The sequence below is a fragment of the Tenebrio molitor genome, chromosome 1, assembly GCF_963966145.1.
Source record: "Tenebrio molitor chromosome 1, icTenMoli1.1, whole genome shotgun sequence".
Lineage (NCBI taxonomy): Eukaryota > Metazoa > Arthropoda > Insecta > Coleoptera > Tenebrionidae > Tenebrio > Tenebrio molitor.
In genome coordinates, this window is record NC_091046.1 from 18,654,698 (window position 1) to 18,672,393 (window position 17,696).

Genomic DNA, 17,696 nt, shown 5'->3' on the forward strand with positions numbered 1-17,696 from the left:
CTAATTTTTTTAACAATTAGGGGAAAAATTGATCAGAACACATGGAGAAAACAGTGAAATGGTATTGTTATTAAATAATACGAAATAGCACTTTTTAGAAGAAAAAAAAAAACGGGAAATAATAATGATAATGTCGTCCATGCTTTATTGTCATTATGATTGACTTTTGGAATTGACATCCAAAAATTTGTCAATGTCATACCTGTGTGTCATACTTCATTCAAATAGTTGCGAACATGGCACCAATACCCTATTTTAATAAAGTGCAGATAATATCCCTGTTCCAAGATGGTCTATCACATTCTAAAATTTCGGAACGTTTGGGTATAGGAAGAAGCACGATAAGTGCAATTATTAAAAAATGGAGGCAAGATCAAACAGTGGAACGGTGTCCAGGTTCTGGGGACGTCGAATTTCTACACGTAATCAAGACGAACAACTTTTAAATGTGATACAAAATAGTCCTTTTACTACTGCAGCAGTGAATATTAGTAATTTCCCGGGCTCCGTCAGAACCTCACGTCGTCGTCTGCGGAATAGTGAACTTCGAAACCACACAGCTGCTAGGAAAATACGCCTTACCCCTCGGCATAAGGAGGCAAGAGTTGGATTTGCTTAGAGCACTTAGCAAAAGATAATGCTTTTTGGAGCCGAGTTGTGTTCTCAGACGAAAAGGTCTTCCAGTTGTTGCACAATGGTCGTGTTAGGGTGTATAGACCACGAAACAGCCGATATGATGAACGCTACGTTGAACCGACCGAACGATCCGGTCGCTTTTCTGTTAACGTATGGGGGTGGATTTCTGCTGTTAGTCCTGGGATAATGCTCCATGTGGAAGAGCGGCTGAACTCTGGCGTTTATATTAGGATCCTGGAAAATGTGATGCGCCCTTCAGTGACTAGGGTTTATCCCAATCAAAACTTTATCTTTCAGCAAGACAACTGCTCCATGCATACGTCTCATAGGGTAGCAACATGGTTCCAGGATCAAAATATAAACGTCCTCGACTGGCCCAGTCTTAGTCCAGATGTGAACCCGATAGAGAATATGTGGGGTTTTTGGTAAGGCATTTGCAAAAACAGAGACAAATTTATCGTAATAGACAGGAACTCCCTACTGCGATCACTGATCATGCATGGCACGCATCACCTCAGGACTACATCAGAAATCTATGATTTTCCATGCCCAATAGACTAAGAAAAGTTTTAGACGCAAATGGGCAGTTACAAAATACTAGTTTCTTTGCATATTTCTAATACCTACCTATTTATTATGTTTATTTTATTTTTATATTTATCATCCGTACACGCTTGTCCTAAGTTAAACCCGTACTCTCTGTGAGTACACACACACAGCACACACTACTGCTTCCCCGTCACTTGTGCAGCAAACGTTCATTGTGATGATGACCAAAAAGGAAATCTGATAACAGTGGCGTGCCCCTGTATTGTACTCACGAGACGTATTTCGTAAATCAGACAAAATACGGCCGCCACTAAATTTTAACCGAAGCATGCAGGAACATATCGCCACACAGTAAGTTATCCCCGCGCGCGTTTGAATGTGCACGCCAAAAATCAAGACAGTTTTGATTCCAACTGACTTGAATGCGCGTGCCACATTCTTCTCCACACACAGGGAGTTTTAACTGTACCCCGTGGCGTGTGCATTCAAGTCACGTATATCATACGTCCGCAACTGGAGTAATGTCCATATTAGGAAGTAAAGGGGCTATCGATTTAACAGTTACGAATACGTAAGGGCCGCTTTACATCTCATGTCAATGGAATGACAAATGACGGCCAAAATTCCGTGGCCGCGTAGAGGGATATGGAGGGAGCACTGCCTATGCTGGCAATGTAAAGGAAGCGGCACATCGCGAGACCTGTGCGGAGACCTTTTATGACGCCTTTTAAAATGACCGCCAGTACAGTGAAATTTCGTGACGAGGGTCGTTGGGCATCAGATGCTTCATAGGCGTCGGTGTTCCGTCATTTTACTGGATTTGGTTTTTTACACGTGAACCGGTTGGTGAATTGTCTTTGTATTTTTTCAGTTGTATAACTCTGATCTGTTTTTATTTTGAACTAAATATTTACGGTCGTCTTCCTACAATTCCTACAAAAATTGTCCCCAGAAAAAAAGTTAAAGGGACGCCACTGGAAAGATGAAATATCTGCGTTAACTTCGGTTTCGCTCGGCTCATCTGGAGACCTTTTATTAGGTCTACAGAAAAGCGCGGTCGTATCCACTTTTTTGAAGAGTGCTCCCTCCATATCCCTCTACGCGTGGCCGCAATTGTACCTATTCGGAGCGAAAATGGTTTTATGGCTGGTTTTGGCTGGTTTGTCTGCCTCACTGCTCCATTTTTGCTCCTCATAACATATTATACCGTGTGAGCAACAATTACTGATTGAGTTGGCAATAAATTCTGATGGCTTTTGGTGACTTTTATGTCATGTTCTAACAAGAAAACCATTTTATTAATAAAAGATTACACAAACCAAGACGTTTAAATTTGAAATGTATGCCAGCTGTCAATAATGTCAATAAAACAAACCGAAACAGATACAATTCGGTCTTGAAAATTTCATGTAAAATTTGTTATTGCCAACTGAAACAGTTATTGTTGCTCACCCTGTACTATTATTTTTTAGTAACGCGATATTGTTTCTTTTCGTCATAGATACAGTGATACACATTATGAAAAACAACTCATAACTCCCTTGGAATATTTCAAATTTTCTGGCCCTCCCCATTGTTTACAACAAACTCATGAGAACCAAACTATAGCAACCATATACAGGGTGACTGACGAAAAACCTTTGGCGCTGTAACTTACTTATTCTTTATCCGATTTGAATAAATGATACATCAAATGAAATAGTTCGAAAAACACTTCATTATTATCCTATTCGATATTTTTTTCGACATCTATTTTTTGACAGACGATAGCCAACTTTTTTTTTTCAAATTACACTCTATATATTTTTTTATTCGTTCTTATAAAGAATCTTCTTCTGAATATTCTTACATTAAAGAAAAAACAAAAAATGTATTTTAAATGAAAAAAATTGAAAATCAAAAATCAAGTAATCAAATTTGTAAACAATACAAAATCTATTCTAGTTGCTCAAAATTTCCTCAATGCTGTTGCAGACACTGTCGATACCTTCTAGAAATGTCCACCTTTGCATTCAGTAAAAAATGTCGGGGTTTTTCCTGACACACTCGCACTTTTTTCTTAACTCTTTTTGGGTACCTGGTGGGGTCAAATAAACATTGTCTCGAAAGTTTTGAATGAATATAAAGAAATCCAATGGATTCAAATCTGGGGATCTAGCGGGCCATCGTATAGCTCCGTGAGCACCCACTGGTCGTTCACCAAAATGATTTAAATGATTTAAAAATACAAAATTTATGCGTGCATTATGTGGTATGGCGCCGTCCTGATGAAACACGACTCTATTCAACACTGCTAATGGTATCTCATCCAGAAAATTGCTTATTTCGTTTGATAATAAATAATATTGTAGTGACCCAGTTTAAAATTTAAATTTAAGTTTCCGGTACCGCCACAACAGCGCGCCAAATGTGAAGGTACTAGCGGCTGGACTGGGAACTACTAGCGGAAATATAGCGGGGAGGAAACGGGCTCGCGCGGGTGGTTGAAGGGGGTAGGTCACTTTTGTTTGGTTTTTCGAAACGAACAGACCTTGCGAAGAGCGATCCAATATTCCAAAAATCTGTAAGTTACATCTGAACCGATTACACTACCGTTCCGAGTAGTTATTTTGTGTACCCGTGAAGAATTCAACGTTTTTAATTCACCTGGGTAATTTATCCCACTTTCGTTGCTTTTTTTGTGTTTTGTTTTTGGGACCAGGACCACGTGGTAAGGGTATGTTGTAGATTTCATTTTGTTGCATGCTGTTTCTTTAAGAAGCGCCCATTTGTTAATTTTAAGTGTTATTTTTCTCCCGGGAGGCTCCTTTTTTTAGCAATCTGGTAATTTCGAAAATACGGAGCCGTCGTCCGAACCACGTGCGTCCATTTTGTTTTTGTTCTTCACTAACATTTTCTAACGGCCCTCGACCCGCCATTTTCTTTTGTTTAACATTACCAGCGATTATTGTATTCGTGATTTATGTTGTTTACTGACATTTGTGCCATTTAAAGTGGTTCTATTTTATCGTTATTTAACTTCACGTTTTGTTCTCTTTTATTTCCTCATTGTTTAATGTTACGGTTTGTTTTTGCTTATGTTATCCTTGTTTAATGTTGCGTTTTGTTTTGTGTATTTGATCATTGTTTAATGTTGCGCTTTGTTGTGTTGAATTTTCGCATCGTTTAATGTTACGCGTTGTTCGATAGAATTAAACCCGGTTTTTTTTCCTTCGCGTTGTTGCTAGATTTCGGAAAAGTTAAAGTAAAATGTTGTAAGTGCGCCCCTGTGGGAGCTAGGTGACAATCAGGAAGTCGTGGGGTTGTTTAGTAAATTTTTGTGGAAGCTACGGTTATTTAGAGCCGTTAGCGGGGACGGACCTTAGTCTTTGCGGGAGCGGCGTCGGGATGTTTTCGTGAAGCTTCCGTCGACGGTTATAGGGACTTCGGGGTTTTGTCCGGAAACGGTTGGTTGGGGACGGCGGACCTAGGTCTTTGAGGCTGCGGTCTAGGAATGCTACTCGTACGACCCCGAAACGCTCTGTCACTCTTGCTGGGTCGGTGAAATAGTCTGACGTTCATTAATACCCCGAATATCTATAAACGTCGCTTGATTTCAAGATGATTCAGATTATTCTTCCCTTGCGGCCGAAAGTTTGTTACCTACAGCTCTAAGCTCCCGTTGGCGTACTATGCCGGCCAAAAAATTTTGGCCGTCATTGTCTGTCAATTCTAAAAAAAAAATTGTAATCCGTACTTTATTGTCATCATGATTACCGTCTTGATTATGAACGTTATTTTTTGGGTGGTAAATTGCAAAACTCAAAATTATCTTGTCATTTCTACTATATAGAACGTTTACCTCAGGTTATCTATGTACGATTGCTCTAATTTTGTTCATTCATGTCGGATTTTTGGAATATCTGAGCTTCAAACAGTTTAAATTGATTGTCAAAATGACAAGAATCGAAAGTAGGGTTACGATTCCTAAAGGTTTATTTACACTTTTCTTGAATGTCAAGAAAGTGACGGCCAAAATTTTGTGGCCGCCATAGTACCTTGACCGCACAATTCCAAATTTAAAAATTGTTTTGTCATTAATCGAATTGTAAAATATGAGTAATACCTGGGATACGGTTTTTGAAGAGGGTTTTTCATCCGTCCCTGTCTGTAATAACTGCATTCTAATTTGTTTATTTGTTTTGCAAGCTTTAACCTGTCATTTTGTCTGTCATGTACCCGTTTTTCTGTTGTGTAAATGTTGCTGCATTCATCTTGTCGTTTATCTTTGTAATGTACTCAACTAGTTAATTTCTAGTACTCCGTTAAACTTAATTTCTGTCCTTTTGTATTCGTTTCAATTTTTTTTCATCAAAGTTATTACAGGCATTTTTAATAAAAGGTATTTTGCGTCCCTCATATGTGTGTTTTATTTGCGGCACTCTTCCAACTGGAACCCTCATCGTTTGCATCCCGAATCTTTTCCGCCAAAAGAAAATCACAACGTAGGGCTCCTCCGATTCGATGACGATCACGACCACATGTGTTACCGTTTTCGCAGGTTCAAGTATTTGGCGGAAAAAGTAATGTATTCAGATCATTACAAGGATTAATGCCTACTTTTATGAAACCGTGTCTGTCTGCTTATTGTTTGCAAACCCAATTAAATAATAAATAGTATTCCAGTTTGTAAAGCTCTATTTCTAAGTGACATTTGGAGGTTTTCTTCAACTGAATAAACTAATTTTCGGACGGCCACATGAGAAATTGTTGTTTTAGGATATGTTTGTTAATCACAAAGATCGCCAGTACCGTAACACTGAACTAAGTATGTTCTCTCTTGTAGAGCTAACATTATTAGAAGAAGTTTATCAACACTTACACCGTTTTCATGTGTAGTCTAACGTTTTATAAATTGCTTAAGCACATTTGCAGTACGTAGCTATGGTAATGTGATTCTGAAGATAAAATTTGCCCACTCAAATTTTTCAGGATTTTTTAATTAAAAAAGTCCAGATTTTCTGTCCAGACATCAGTCATAGAAGATTTATAACTCTCTTCAAGTTGGTAATAAAAGTGACCCCAAAATTGTAAAAGAAATTATCGACCAGAGTCCATAAAATCACTATATTTCTGGTTCCACTATAATTGAAGAGGGTGAATAGTTTGTACTAAAGTCCCTTTTATTTAGTAACTTTAGTTTCTACTACCGTTGTATTTAGAATATTTCTGCATTTTAACATTCACAGAGCCCAATAATGCACTTCCGGTCTCAACGGTACATTCCGTATTATTTCATTATCATTAGATAGATTGAGTCACACTTTTTTTTGTAGGCAACACTAAATACAGTAGGTACATACCTATATGTATGTTGGGATTTGTTGTGCTGTAAACAATAAAACAGCGAATTTGCGTTTGCCCAATAGGTAGTTTATGAAATGCATAACGCACGGAGATATGTCAATGAAATTGTCATTTTTTTTTATTATAACTGTAATACACATTTTTTTCAATTTAGCTAATTATGATGCACAAATTGATAAATCCATGAATAAATTGAATATTTTCGAACAACTAATCAGAATTATTCAGCATATAAGTACGTGTAGATATCTGAGTTCTGAGTTTTCTGTTGTAACTTGAATATGGCGTTTAAATATGTGGGTACGCGATAGGACACTGCACATTGTTATGTCATTGTTTCACAAAAATTATTTTTTTGTTATAACTTGACTCTGTGTACATAATTTACGAAACGAAATATTTAATTAAATTATTATTAATGCATGCGTGCATTTTTTGACTAAATAGTTAAAAGTGGATGGTGGTGTTTTATACGTCACAAGTAAATTCGCCGGCAATGTCTAAGCAAGAGTAGACTGAGTAGGTAAATAGAAGATCAAACAGAGAAGAGAGTGTGTGACAGAAGTGTGGTGGTAGTAAGTAATATACTCGTATGTTCGTAGACATGATTTTACATGATCTGACAAGTAAGTTCTCAAAAATGTGTATTTAAAGATTTATCTATAGGACAAGTGGTTGCAACATTAATTAGGTTTTATTAAAAAATGATTATTATTATACAAAATATACATACGTATATATGTGGAATAAATAATTTTATTACATAAAAAAACACATACATATTGATATTATTTTTGAATACCTCATAATTATTTTAGTAACTTTCAAAGCCACTTGCGCAATAATTACCTACCCGAAATGGTTATGATCAAACGGACACAACTCAATATGACAAAGAAGGCATAAAGTGATTTTTTACTTTTGAATGAACATTGTAATAGTTGTAACCGCACGTAATTGTAAAATTTCAGATTCTTTTATAGGTTAAGTTACATCACAACAATAATGATTTTGCATTATGCAAGATATTATAATTACATATTTAATAATTGCAGATTTGCAGACATTGTCCAGAATTATTATTATTTCACATTTGAACTGTACCTAGCAATCATTACTCTAAGTTACAATAAGTACTTTACAAAGATAGTTAGTAAGTGATGTTAAGTAATTGAAAATAGATTGTTGGTAATGGCACTACATTTATATTAGAATTCTGGGTCAGCGTCACACTGGCGTCAGCGGCTGTCGGATTGTGGAAATTCATCTTAGATTCAAGTTAAGATACCTACCCAAGTATAGGAGTCGCTTATTGTTTATTTTAAAGTTTGCAAATTTTATACTAATTTTACTTGAAAACCCGTACAGGTCCGGCCGAATTATATTTTAATTCTCTAAATGTATGTCCGTGATTAATACATTTATTGTTCCATGTTTTTGCCCATGCATTCCTTGTCTTATTACAATCTTTTTTTTTTAGTGCCAAACGACCTGTATTTCGTAACCCTACTACATTGCAGAATGAAATCAAAATACATTTCATTAAAAATTATCACAAAATACATCTAATAGTTAATAATAATTATTAAACAAATAATTTTCTGTGTCTACTTTAAATAATGTAAATACAGCTTGCTAACAAATACCTAACACATTTAATTCAAAACAATTGATCCTTCTTTTCTGTGTTCAGATAAGTTCGCATCATCGCATCAAATCAAAACTTGTAAATAGATTTTGCTGTTATTATAGTGCTTTTATCTTCGTAAGGAATTTTGACTTAAGCTATAAATAAACTAAACAAAGACCCTACTTAAAGAAATTAATTTTGATTTTGTGCCTGTCAATCACTAGACGGTCTCTGAAAAATATTTTGAGTAATACCCCAGGTAATTTTTTTGTCCGAGACCGCCTAATGATTGACAGGCACAATATCACAATAAATTTCTTTAAGTAGGGTTTTTGTTCGGTTTATTTATGGCTTAAGTCAAATTTCTTTACTCGAGTTAAGCCTCTCGGTAAAGTATTGTGCTCTCGAAAAGAATGGAATACTTTCCGCCTCGGTATAAAATACAGAGTGGTCCAACACTTACCATTTCTACATCTACAATTAATATTCTATGATTGAGCATGATCAATTTTTTTCAATTAAATTTTTGTGATGGAGTTAACTTTAGAGCGATTTAATATCAAATTGGTCCAAATATTGATTGATCCACTTCCGACTTTGAATTATAATTAGGTATAGTGAAATTTTTTTTAATAAACAATTGTCAATGTCAAGATCAAGTAAAAAACCACTCTGTACTACCCTAAAATGTAAAAGTACAGTTTTAAAGTAATTTCAAATGACTAACTGTGCCATAAAAGTGCTGTAGCAAAGACAAAGTGGTTTTTTACAACTTGAGTCAACAATAAATTAACATTTAATATCAGAAAACTAACAAAACTGTTACGGCCTTATTTATTAAAAAAAAAAACAAAAAAATCCCAAATACATATACCTTATCATTCAATAATTAGTTAGGTATACAGGGTGCCTCAGCTAAGACTTTCGAGCCTAATATTTCGGTTTCTTTTAAAATGCAGATATTTTAGCCGGTGAAGAGTAAAATCTCATTAATGCAATAACCCAAGTCTTATAAACGTATTTTTTACATGCCTTTTCAAAATGTTTAATCACTTAAGATTTATATCAAAAAATTGATCGTCAATAAAAAATGCTGTAAGAAGAAACTCGTCCTTGAAAGACGTCTGGTTTGCAAGAAAAAAGAAAAAAACTGTGCTAAATGTGGCTCCAGATGCAAAAACGTACAGGTCGACCAGAACAGCTTGGCGAGTGACACAGTGGACTGAAATCCCTCCCACTAACGGAGCGCACTTTTCTGTTGGGTCTGGAAGTGTTTAGATCGTGTACAACCGGGCGAAAATCAGCGCTTCAAGCTTCAAGGGAACAGCATGTCCGGGCTGTTTTGAGCAGATTTGCTTCATTGAGTGTACCGTACCTACAACCATAGCGATATCCTTGTCTTACAGAGACTCGCTCGTTTCCTCTTGTGCGCATCTCATACGCCAAGCTATTCTGGTCAAGCTGTAGACGCCTATGAAACCAACGCGCACTATCGCCGAATTTTGGTAACCCCTCTTCGCACAAACGCAGGTCACCCTACTATTGTGACAGGCGCCAAAATCTCAACATCCTCGGTAGAAATACTCCTAGCAAATCGAGATTCCTCTAATGACTCTGACGTCCAATATTTGAACGATTTAGATTTACATAAATTTGCTCATTTTACAATAACCGAACGATTTTGACGTAAATGAGCATAAAAATGATATAAACGAACGCAGCTTATGTGTGTGCAGCTAAATGCCGCGTTATTTTCTGCGCTAAATACATGTTACAATATTCATCTGCGGTAAAATTCATTTTGAAAAGAATCTGAAAACTGTCACAATTCCATTAACATTTATTTTATAAAGGTGTTTTTTTTTTTGTTCCTATGATATGTTAGCAATGTTGCCGCATTTGAAAACTATACCCCACACCAAATTTCCTCATATTTGACATTGACAAAGAAACGGACTTCAAACGTATTCGTGAAAGGAATTTTTGGATATCTGTTGAGGGCACCTTTGAAAGTTGATACAATTATGTTCCCACATTAATAACAGAACCATTTAGTTTTATAGGTAGTTTAGTTGTAACTTCCAAAAGCTCTTACGCGTTATCAAAAGGCCAAAAGCAAACAAAAAAAATGTCTACATGGTCCATGATTACCCTAAATTATGTACAGTGGCGAGCACGGAATTTCGCACACATTGGTCATTTCACTGGCATAATTTTATTAAAATGCGATACTGGCGACAGTTTCGTCCCAGTTTAGGTGAAACATCAGTCATGATCACATATATCATGATTGATTATAATGACAATAAAGCTTAGACTAGATAGTTTTTTTTAATGACATACAAATTGGTGTGCGAAATTCCGTGCTACCCACTGTACGGTTGGTGGACAAAAAAAAACTGGGACAAAAATGACAACTATTCAAATCGAAATTTGGCAAATTTGCACCGTTTAATTCAGGCTTGCGAACAAATAGGTTAACTATGATATGATGACATAAGACAAAAATGCCACGTGTGACACTTACAAACATCAAATCGAATTTTAGATTTCATCCGTTTTCAATTCCTTTTTTAAATCCACACAATTTATAAAAACACGTAGGTAAAGATAAGTTGAATACTTATATATTGCATATTTGTTTAAAACAAGTTGTTAACGAACAAAAAACCTAAACCAAATACTTCGTCATTGCACCATTATTTATCAATGACCATCTGTTCGACAGTATTTGGACGAAACTCATTTTTATACATAATTGAGGTCATACGCCCCCAAATACTTTCTATTGGATTTAAGTCGGGTGACTTGGAAGGCCACGGTAAAGTACAGCACCCCTTGCTCATCCAAGAACTCTCTAACAACCCTGGCTCTATGGACATGACAGTTATCGTCTTGAAATATAAAATTTCGTTCACCAAACACATGTGTTACTGAGGGAAGCATTATCTCCCTCAGAATTCTAACATAAACCGGTGCTCTTAGCCTCTCCTCCACATTTGCACAAACTCCTGGGCCCCTAATGCTGATGCATCCCCATACATTGACTACAAATCGTTCACTTCGATTGGTGGCGTGAACTTATTCTTCATTATATCTTGTCCCTACAGCTCTATATACGCGGAGCCGTCCAGTGTTAGAAGAATTGGAATGTCATTTTATCAGAAAAGACTACCGCATCCCATATATTTTGATGAATATAATTATTCTTAAGCAAGCATAACTCTTTGTTGTTTATTCTGTGCAGTTAAAATTTTTTTTTTTGCTGCACATTTATTATTTAATTCAGATTTCTTTATTCTTCTTCTTGTTGTTTTTAAAAAAGCAGGAAAATTCGTCTCCTGTCGAGCTCTGATGGCGGTTTGAAATGGATGTAAACGAAAAAAGTTTATCATATCAAAATCTTTATTATCTGTGGTAACTTTTGGACGGCCAGAGCCTGGTCTTCTTACAATGTTACCAAAAGTTTTTAAGTTTTTGTTTGACGAGCAAAACAGTGTTTTTGCTAACGTTTAGCTCGTTAGCAATTGCTCTTATGGTAATACCCTCCCCAAGGCGTTGTCTAATTACGTGGTTTTGTAATTCTGTTAGATTTGGCATTATATCTGACAAGATAACTGTCAACAGTGTTTGTAAAAGTCAGTTTTATTTTGACTTCATTTTGACAATTAAAGCTTGATACAAACGTAAGAAATTTTGCGTGTCCCAGTTTTTTTTGTCCACCAACCGTACATACCTTCTTTGGTGTCCGACCTTTTGACACACCCCATATACTAAATTATCGATAATTATAGTCCAATTTTTACTCTTTTGAGGCGACGTCAGGATTTCCTTCCTCGCTTTCTCTTTATTAAAACGACAGAAACAGAGAAAAAAAAGAAAGTTTATTTATTGTTGGTTACTTTGAGTTTATTTTATGCTTTTTCAATTTCTTTCACTTATTACATTGATTACAAACATAACCTTTCGGAGCACTTGTCAACAAATTTGAAATATAGTTATTTATGATCAATTCAAATTTGTTTCTGATCCTAGCTCAAACATACGTAAAGTTACTAGATAATGACGTTATCGAAAAAGGCTAAAAATTGGACTACACCATTTCTGATCTCACGCCAAAATACGTTTGTGACCTTAACCTACACTTTGCTTTCAGAAAATTTTCTAGAATTTCAAAATGAGTTTGAGAAACTGTTCTAGCATCCTTTAAATAATATGCGGTGCCCATTCTGAACATTTAATGTGATTAAAGTTATGACATTTTATTTTATTACCTAATTAAAAATCTTATTTTTTGTTTGTTATTTAATATTTTTAGGCACATAATTAATCCTTTTTCTACCTTATTTAGGCTTTGAATAATCATTTGTTTTCATTACTCTAATCCATAATAGTTATTTTTATATTAAGTGCACGAAGAGAGTCTTTTTTGTACATGAAAAGGTCTTTTACGCCGAGACGAAGGTCGAGGCAGTATAAGCCTTTGAATGCACAAAAACATCTTCGCGCACGAAATATAAACAATATTTTTTCTATAATTGATTCAAAAAATTGAAATTAAAAATTCAAATTTTTGAAGGAACTCTGAAGTTTCAATGCAGTGACCATGTTGCTAGGTAACTAATAAAAAACAGTGCGTGAAATGAAAAACAGAAATAGTCGTATGCGTGAAATTGCATTTCACACACTGTTTTGTATGGTTTCTATGGTTTCGATCTTACTAACAATGCAAAAAAAAATACACGTCAGAAAATGACCCACTTCAGGCACAGATAACTATGCGTGAATTTCAATTTTTTGAATCAATTATACAAAAAAATATTTGATTTTTAAAATTACAAAATCAAATACATACTTACCTGAAACACTTTCCTTTGTAACCTGTCCCTTTTTGTACACCAACATACTAAAAAAAATAAGATATCCTCTTTCATAATGCGTTATTAAAAATTTAGGGTATGGTTTAAAATTTTGAAGTGAGTTTGTGTCTCTTTTCCAAACGTAGGTCTCTTTTTAGTTGACAAATCCTTCAATATACCTATAACTTCATTTTGATCATGTCTTTGTGTGTTGTGTTAAATGACAAATGGTTTCGATTAATTTTATATTGATCCTAACTGTTTTAACGATTTCTGAAATTCGTATTGATGGTCGTCCACATCCACTGTTTCACGAAATATTAGAAGGCAAATGAAGTTACGCCATACGTTAGCGAAAACAAAAACAAGCACCAGGCTAATTTACCACAAATTTTTTGGAACACACGTTATAAATAGTGAGTAGAATTTCATAAATATAATATTTTAATCGGTTAGAAAAATTTAATTGGCCTGGTTAGAGCGATGAAAAGAAATAAATCAATCGATTTTTTTACGGTCATTATCACGCCATGCTGATCTTGGTAAGAACTACATACAGTAGCGGCCATTAATTTGGAAACAGCAAGATTTTTCTATTGTAAATTGTTTGTCACTTTGACAATGTTATTGACGTATCAATTTTGGCTGCGACAGTCTGTTGAATGCGCTCAACGATGACACGGGTGACATGAGTTCATGACATAACGCTTACACTATCAAATATTAGAAATATCCAGTAAACTAGATTAGGCCGGTGTTTCCAAATTAATGGCCGCCACTGTACATTAGAAAATAATTTACCTATTCAAGTAAGAAATTAATTTTTTCTTCAAACGTCCGTAAATTATGACATTATACTGCTGCATTGATAATGTTAAAGTGTCACTGCATTGTCATGGCATTCAAGGAGCTGACCAGCGTCCGTGAAGTTATTATCTCCGCTGAGGAGCGTCCGTGAAGTTATTATCTCCGCTGATGAGCGGCTGTGAAGTAAACTACATCATTTGAAATTCGTACCTCAAAAAATTGGTGTCTGAATGTGAGATATTGAAAGCTGGAGTGCATAAATAAGGTTTACGTTTAATCAACAAACTTGTACATTATTGCAAAACGTACTTACAAAATCTATCCAAATTAAAACGGGTTGACAGATGGATAATTATTTCGGATTTTGTTCACAGCGTTGTTTCTACTAGTTATAGTAACGCTTTGCAAAACGAGTGAAACGAGCGTTTTAAAGGCCCACGAGTGCCAAAAAAAGTCCAATTTACACAAGAACGAGTTGAATACAATGTTTTTTTTTTGTTCGACGAGCCCCTTAAAGGCTCCAAATCGCTTAAAATCTTTAAAATTAGCTTGACGTTTCGTTTTGACAAGTTGTGACATTTATCAAAATCCGCTCACACAGGAGAAAATTCTCAAATTCTGACAGTGTCGCACAAAAAAAGACCTTTTCATGCACAAAAAACACTCTCTTCACGCACTGGATATGAAAATAACTAGGTATGTATTAAAACTTTTCTTAAATTTTCATCCAAACAACCAAATACGCTTTAAAAATATAGAGAATATCATATGCTAGAAACAATTAGGTACTGTGAAACTGTTTATAACAAATTGTTTATACAGGGTATTTCACGAGTGATAATGAGCCCGACGAAATTGAAAATGCAATGACAATGATACATCGGTAGTACCTATCTAATTAGTAATTAATTTTTAAAACATTATAAAAAAATTGACAACAATACACATACTGGGTGCCCCAAAATTCGCGGAACTGCTTAGTAGTACGTTGTTAAGTTGGTAGTCAATTAAACATCAGGTAAAAATGTTTAAAAAAATAAATCTGCTTTTTTGTAGAAGATATGGACCTATTTGTTACAGTAAATGTGGCAACATTTAAAAACATTCTATCGGGACATTTTTTTTAACTCTGCACGTAGTCCATACCTAGTCCCTATGTTCAGTTTTAAAAAACACAGATCAATGCAAGTACATATGTACCTAATCAATCAGGTAACCAACGTTACGTCAAAATAGCTACTTGACAATAAAAAAAAGTTAAGTTCTTTGAATTATAAAAAAAAAATATAATTCATGTATCACGTGATCATGAATGATCCAATGAAAACGCATAAAGTCCTTAGTTGCACGGCTATCACAGCGATAATAAACAACAAAAGCAAGCATATCTTTTAGATATAGCTGTTCCAAATTCACACAATATAACACAGACATATAATACAAAAATTAATAAATATTTAGAGCTCTCCGTTGCTATGAGAAATCTTTGGTGTTTAGAAAAAATTTCGATTTTACCATTTATAATTTCAGCAACAGGAATAGTACCGCAATCACTTTTTAAAAATTTAAAAATTTTGAGAACACATTGGTGGTTGAAATTCAAAAAGGTATATTATTGTATAATAATATACCTTTTTGAATTTCAACCACCAATGTGTATGAGTATCATGTCATATCGTGAGGAAATTCCTTAACATTGACACAGAACATAATACACAACAAAGTCAAAATGCGGAGGCGAGACGCCGGTAATTATGTTGATAAGCACTGCACTATTACTTGATAGTAATATCCGTAATAGTGTATGTACTCCGGCAAAATTGCCGTGCCGCCGGGTGGAGGTGGGATATGAATTATCTTAAACTCCATCCATTTTCAATATACACAACTAAACCTAGTGATTTTAGTAACTTTTGTGGTGTAATAGGATACAACTTTTTTCTACTGTAAATGCAATGTCACCGATAATAATTCAGGTTATGTGTATTTTAAAGAGGTTATGATGTGCGGTTATTGTCATTTTTGACAAATCTCTAATCGAGTCCCGCAATCAAGCAAAGTAAACTAGTTTTGAATATTTTACTTAAATAAATAATATGGTATCTACAGGTTAATATTAAATACCGGCATTGAAACCAGCAAGTAGGTGTACCTTATAAACATAAACAGATTTTAACGAAAAGATTTCAGAGCAGGACACAGAGTGGAAGCATGATACCTACATTCAAAATGAATAGTGCTCAGGAGCAAACCCTCTCAAGTCAAGCCTGAAGGCCGACGGTCTTGTAATTAAAAAAAGCGCACAATGGCGCAAATATTTTTTCACTGTGCCATCATGCGTCGTTTCCATTCTGTGCCTGTGCCCCCGATACAGAAATTACTCCGTATTGTTCCTTCAGATATCTGTAGGAGATTGAAGCTAACATTTTAAATTAAAAGTGGATTTATCAACTTACGGCAAAAATTTCGCCAACCACTCGGTAAACTGGCATCCTCCCTAAATTTAAACCATTTACTTCCCAAATATTTTTAAAACACCGGTCAACACTTTGTTTTGTCTCCAAAGTCCCAAAGTGAGGCATTTTCTCTTTATAACCCTGCCTGTGGCCTCCATAATTATAATGTGATAGTGTCAAATTTTTTGACAAATTCAAAACGTCCGCTTTGAATGTTGAATTTAAAAAAAAATAAAACACTTTCATTGCAATACAAAAAAAGAAAATTCCCTAACAGTAATGTATATTGAAAATGGATGGAGTTTATATTAATTTATCAGTCTACCCAATCTTGTAACATTTCTTAAATAATTTGTTATGAAGGTTTAAAGAAAAAATAGTACATATACAGAGTGATCAGAAAAAAACGCCCCAGCGTATATATTTCTTATTTGAAATCCGATTTCAACGGCGCGATACATCAAATTAATGGGTTCAAAAAGTACTATAAACTGGATATAAAATGTTGCCCTTAGCAACCCTATCTTACAAGGGTCAAGGGTAAACATATAATTTTTTTGGTACAGTTAGATTCATTATGTTTTTCTAAGTTAAAAAATATAGCACACCCTGTATATTTAAATGTTATTCTAACATAAGAAATAAATAAAATTCAATTACAAATCATTAGGAATAAGTACATAGATAGAAATTTATTCGTAACAGGCCATGAATTATTTAAGATATTCTTGTAGCCATGGAAACACAAAAAAATAAACATTTATTTTGAAAATAAACTTTATTTGTCGTAATTTTTGTTTAATTTTTTTTCTCCAATTTCGTGTTGTGAAATAAAATGAACAACAATGAAATTGTGGATATGTTGCAAGCATATTTCGGAAATAATAGAAATTACTACTTGCACCTGAAAGCCTTCTGAATGCCAGGCGAAGTGTCTCGAACAAAATGTTGCTCAATTTGAACAGATCAGTTGAAAAAAAATTATTGTGTCGTATCCCACCTCCATCCGGTGGCACGGCAATTTTGCCGGAGTACATACACTATTACGGATAATACTATCAAGTAATAGTGCAGTGCTTATCAACATAATTACCGGCGTCTCGCCTCCACATTTTGATTTTTTTGTGTTTTATGTTCTGTGTCAATGTTAAGGAATTTCCTCACGATATGACATGAGTATAATAATATACCTTTTTGAATTTCAACCACCAATGTGTTCTCTAAGTCCAAAATTTTTAAATTTTTAAAAAGAGATTGCGTTGCTGAAATTATAAATGGTAAAATCGAAATTTTTTCTAAACACCAAAGATTTCTCATAGCAACGGAGAGTTCTAAATATTTATTAATTTTTGTATTATATGTCTGTGTTATATTGTGTGAATTTGGAACAGCTATATCTAAAAGATATGCTTG

At 34.7% G+C, this 17,696-nt stretch overlaps 1 protein-coding gene and 2 long non-coding RNA genes across 6 annotated transcripts in view; 2 read left to right on the top strand and 1 right to left on the bottom strand.

The window, feature by feature from the left end:
• The window catches only part of LOC138128973 (uncharacterized), a 51,655-nt gene that overhangs the window by 18,159 nt on the left and 15,800 nt on the right, over positions 1 to 17,696 (bottom strand). The window lies entirely within an intron of this gene.
• Positions 6,831 to 17,696, top strand: part of LOC138128880 (ATP-dependent translocase ABCB1-like) — a 79,966-nt gene continuing 69,100 nt past the window's right edge. The window contains exon 1 of one of the 3 annotated variants that reach the window (XM_069045101.1): positions 6,831 to 7,157. The gene's annotated coding sequence lies outside the window, so the exon portion shown is untranslated. The remainder of the gene's footprint in view (positions 7,158 to 17,696) is intronic. The other 2 variants (XM_069045109.1, XM_069045117.1) reach the window with 2 other exon arrangements.
• Positions 15,738 to 17,059, top strand: LOC138137106 (uncharacterized). Its single transcript, XR_011161557.1, has 2 exons — positions 15,738 to 15,969; positions 16,018 to 17,059. It is a non-coding gene; the product is annotated as an uncharacterized lncRNA (long non-coding RNA).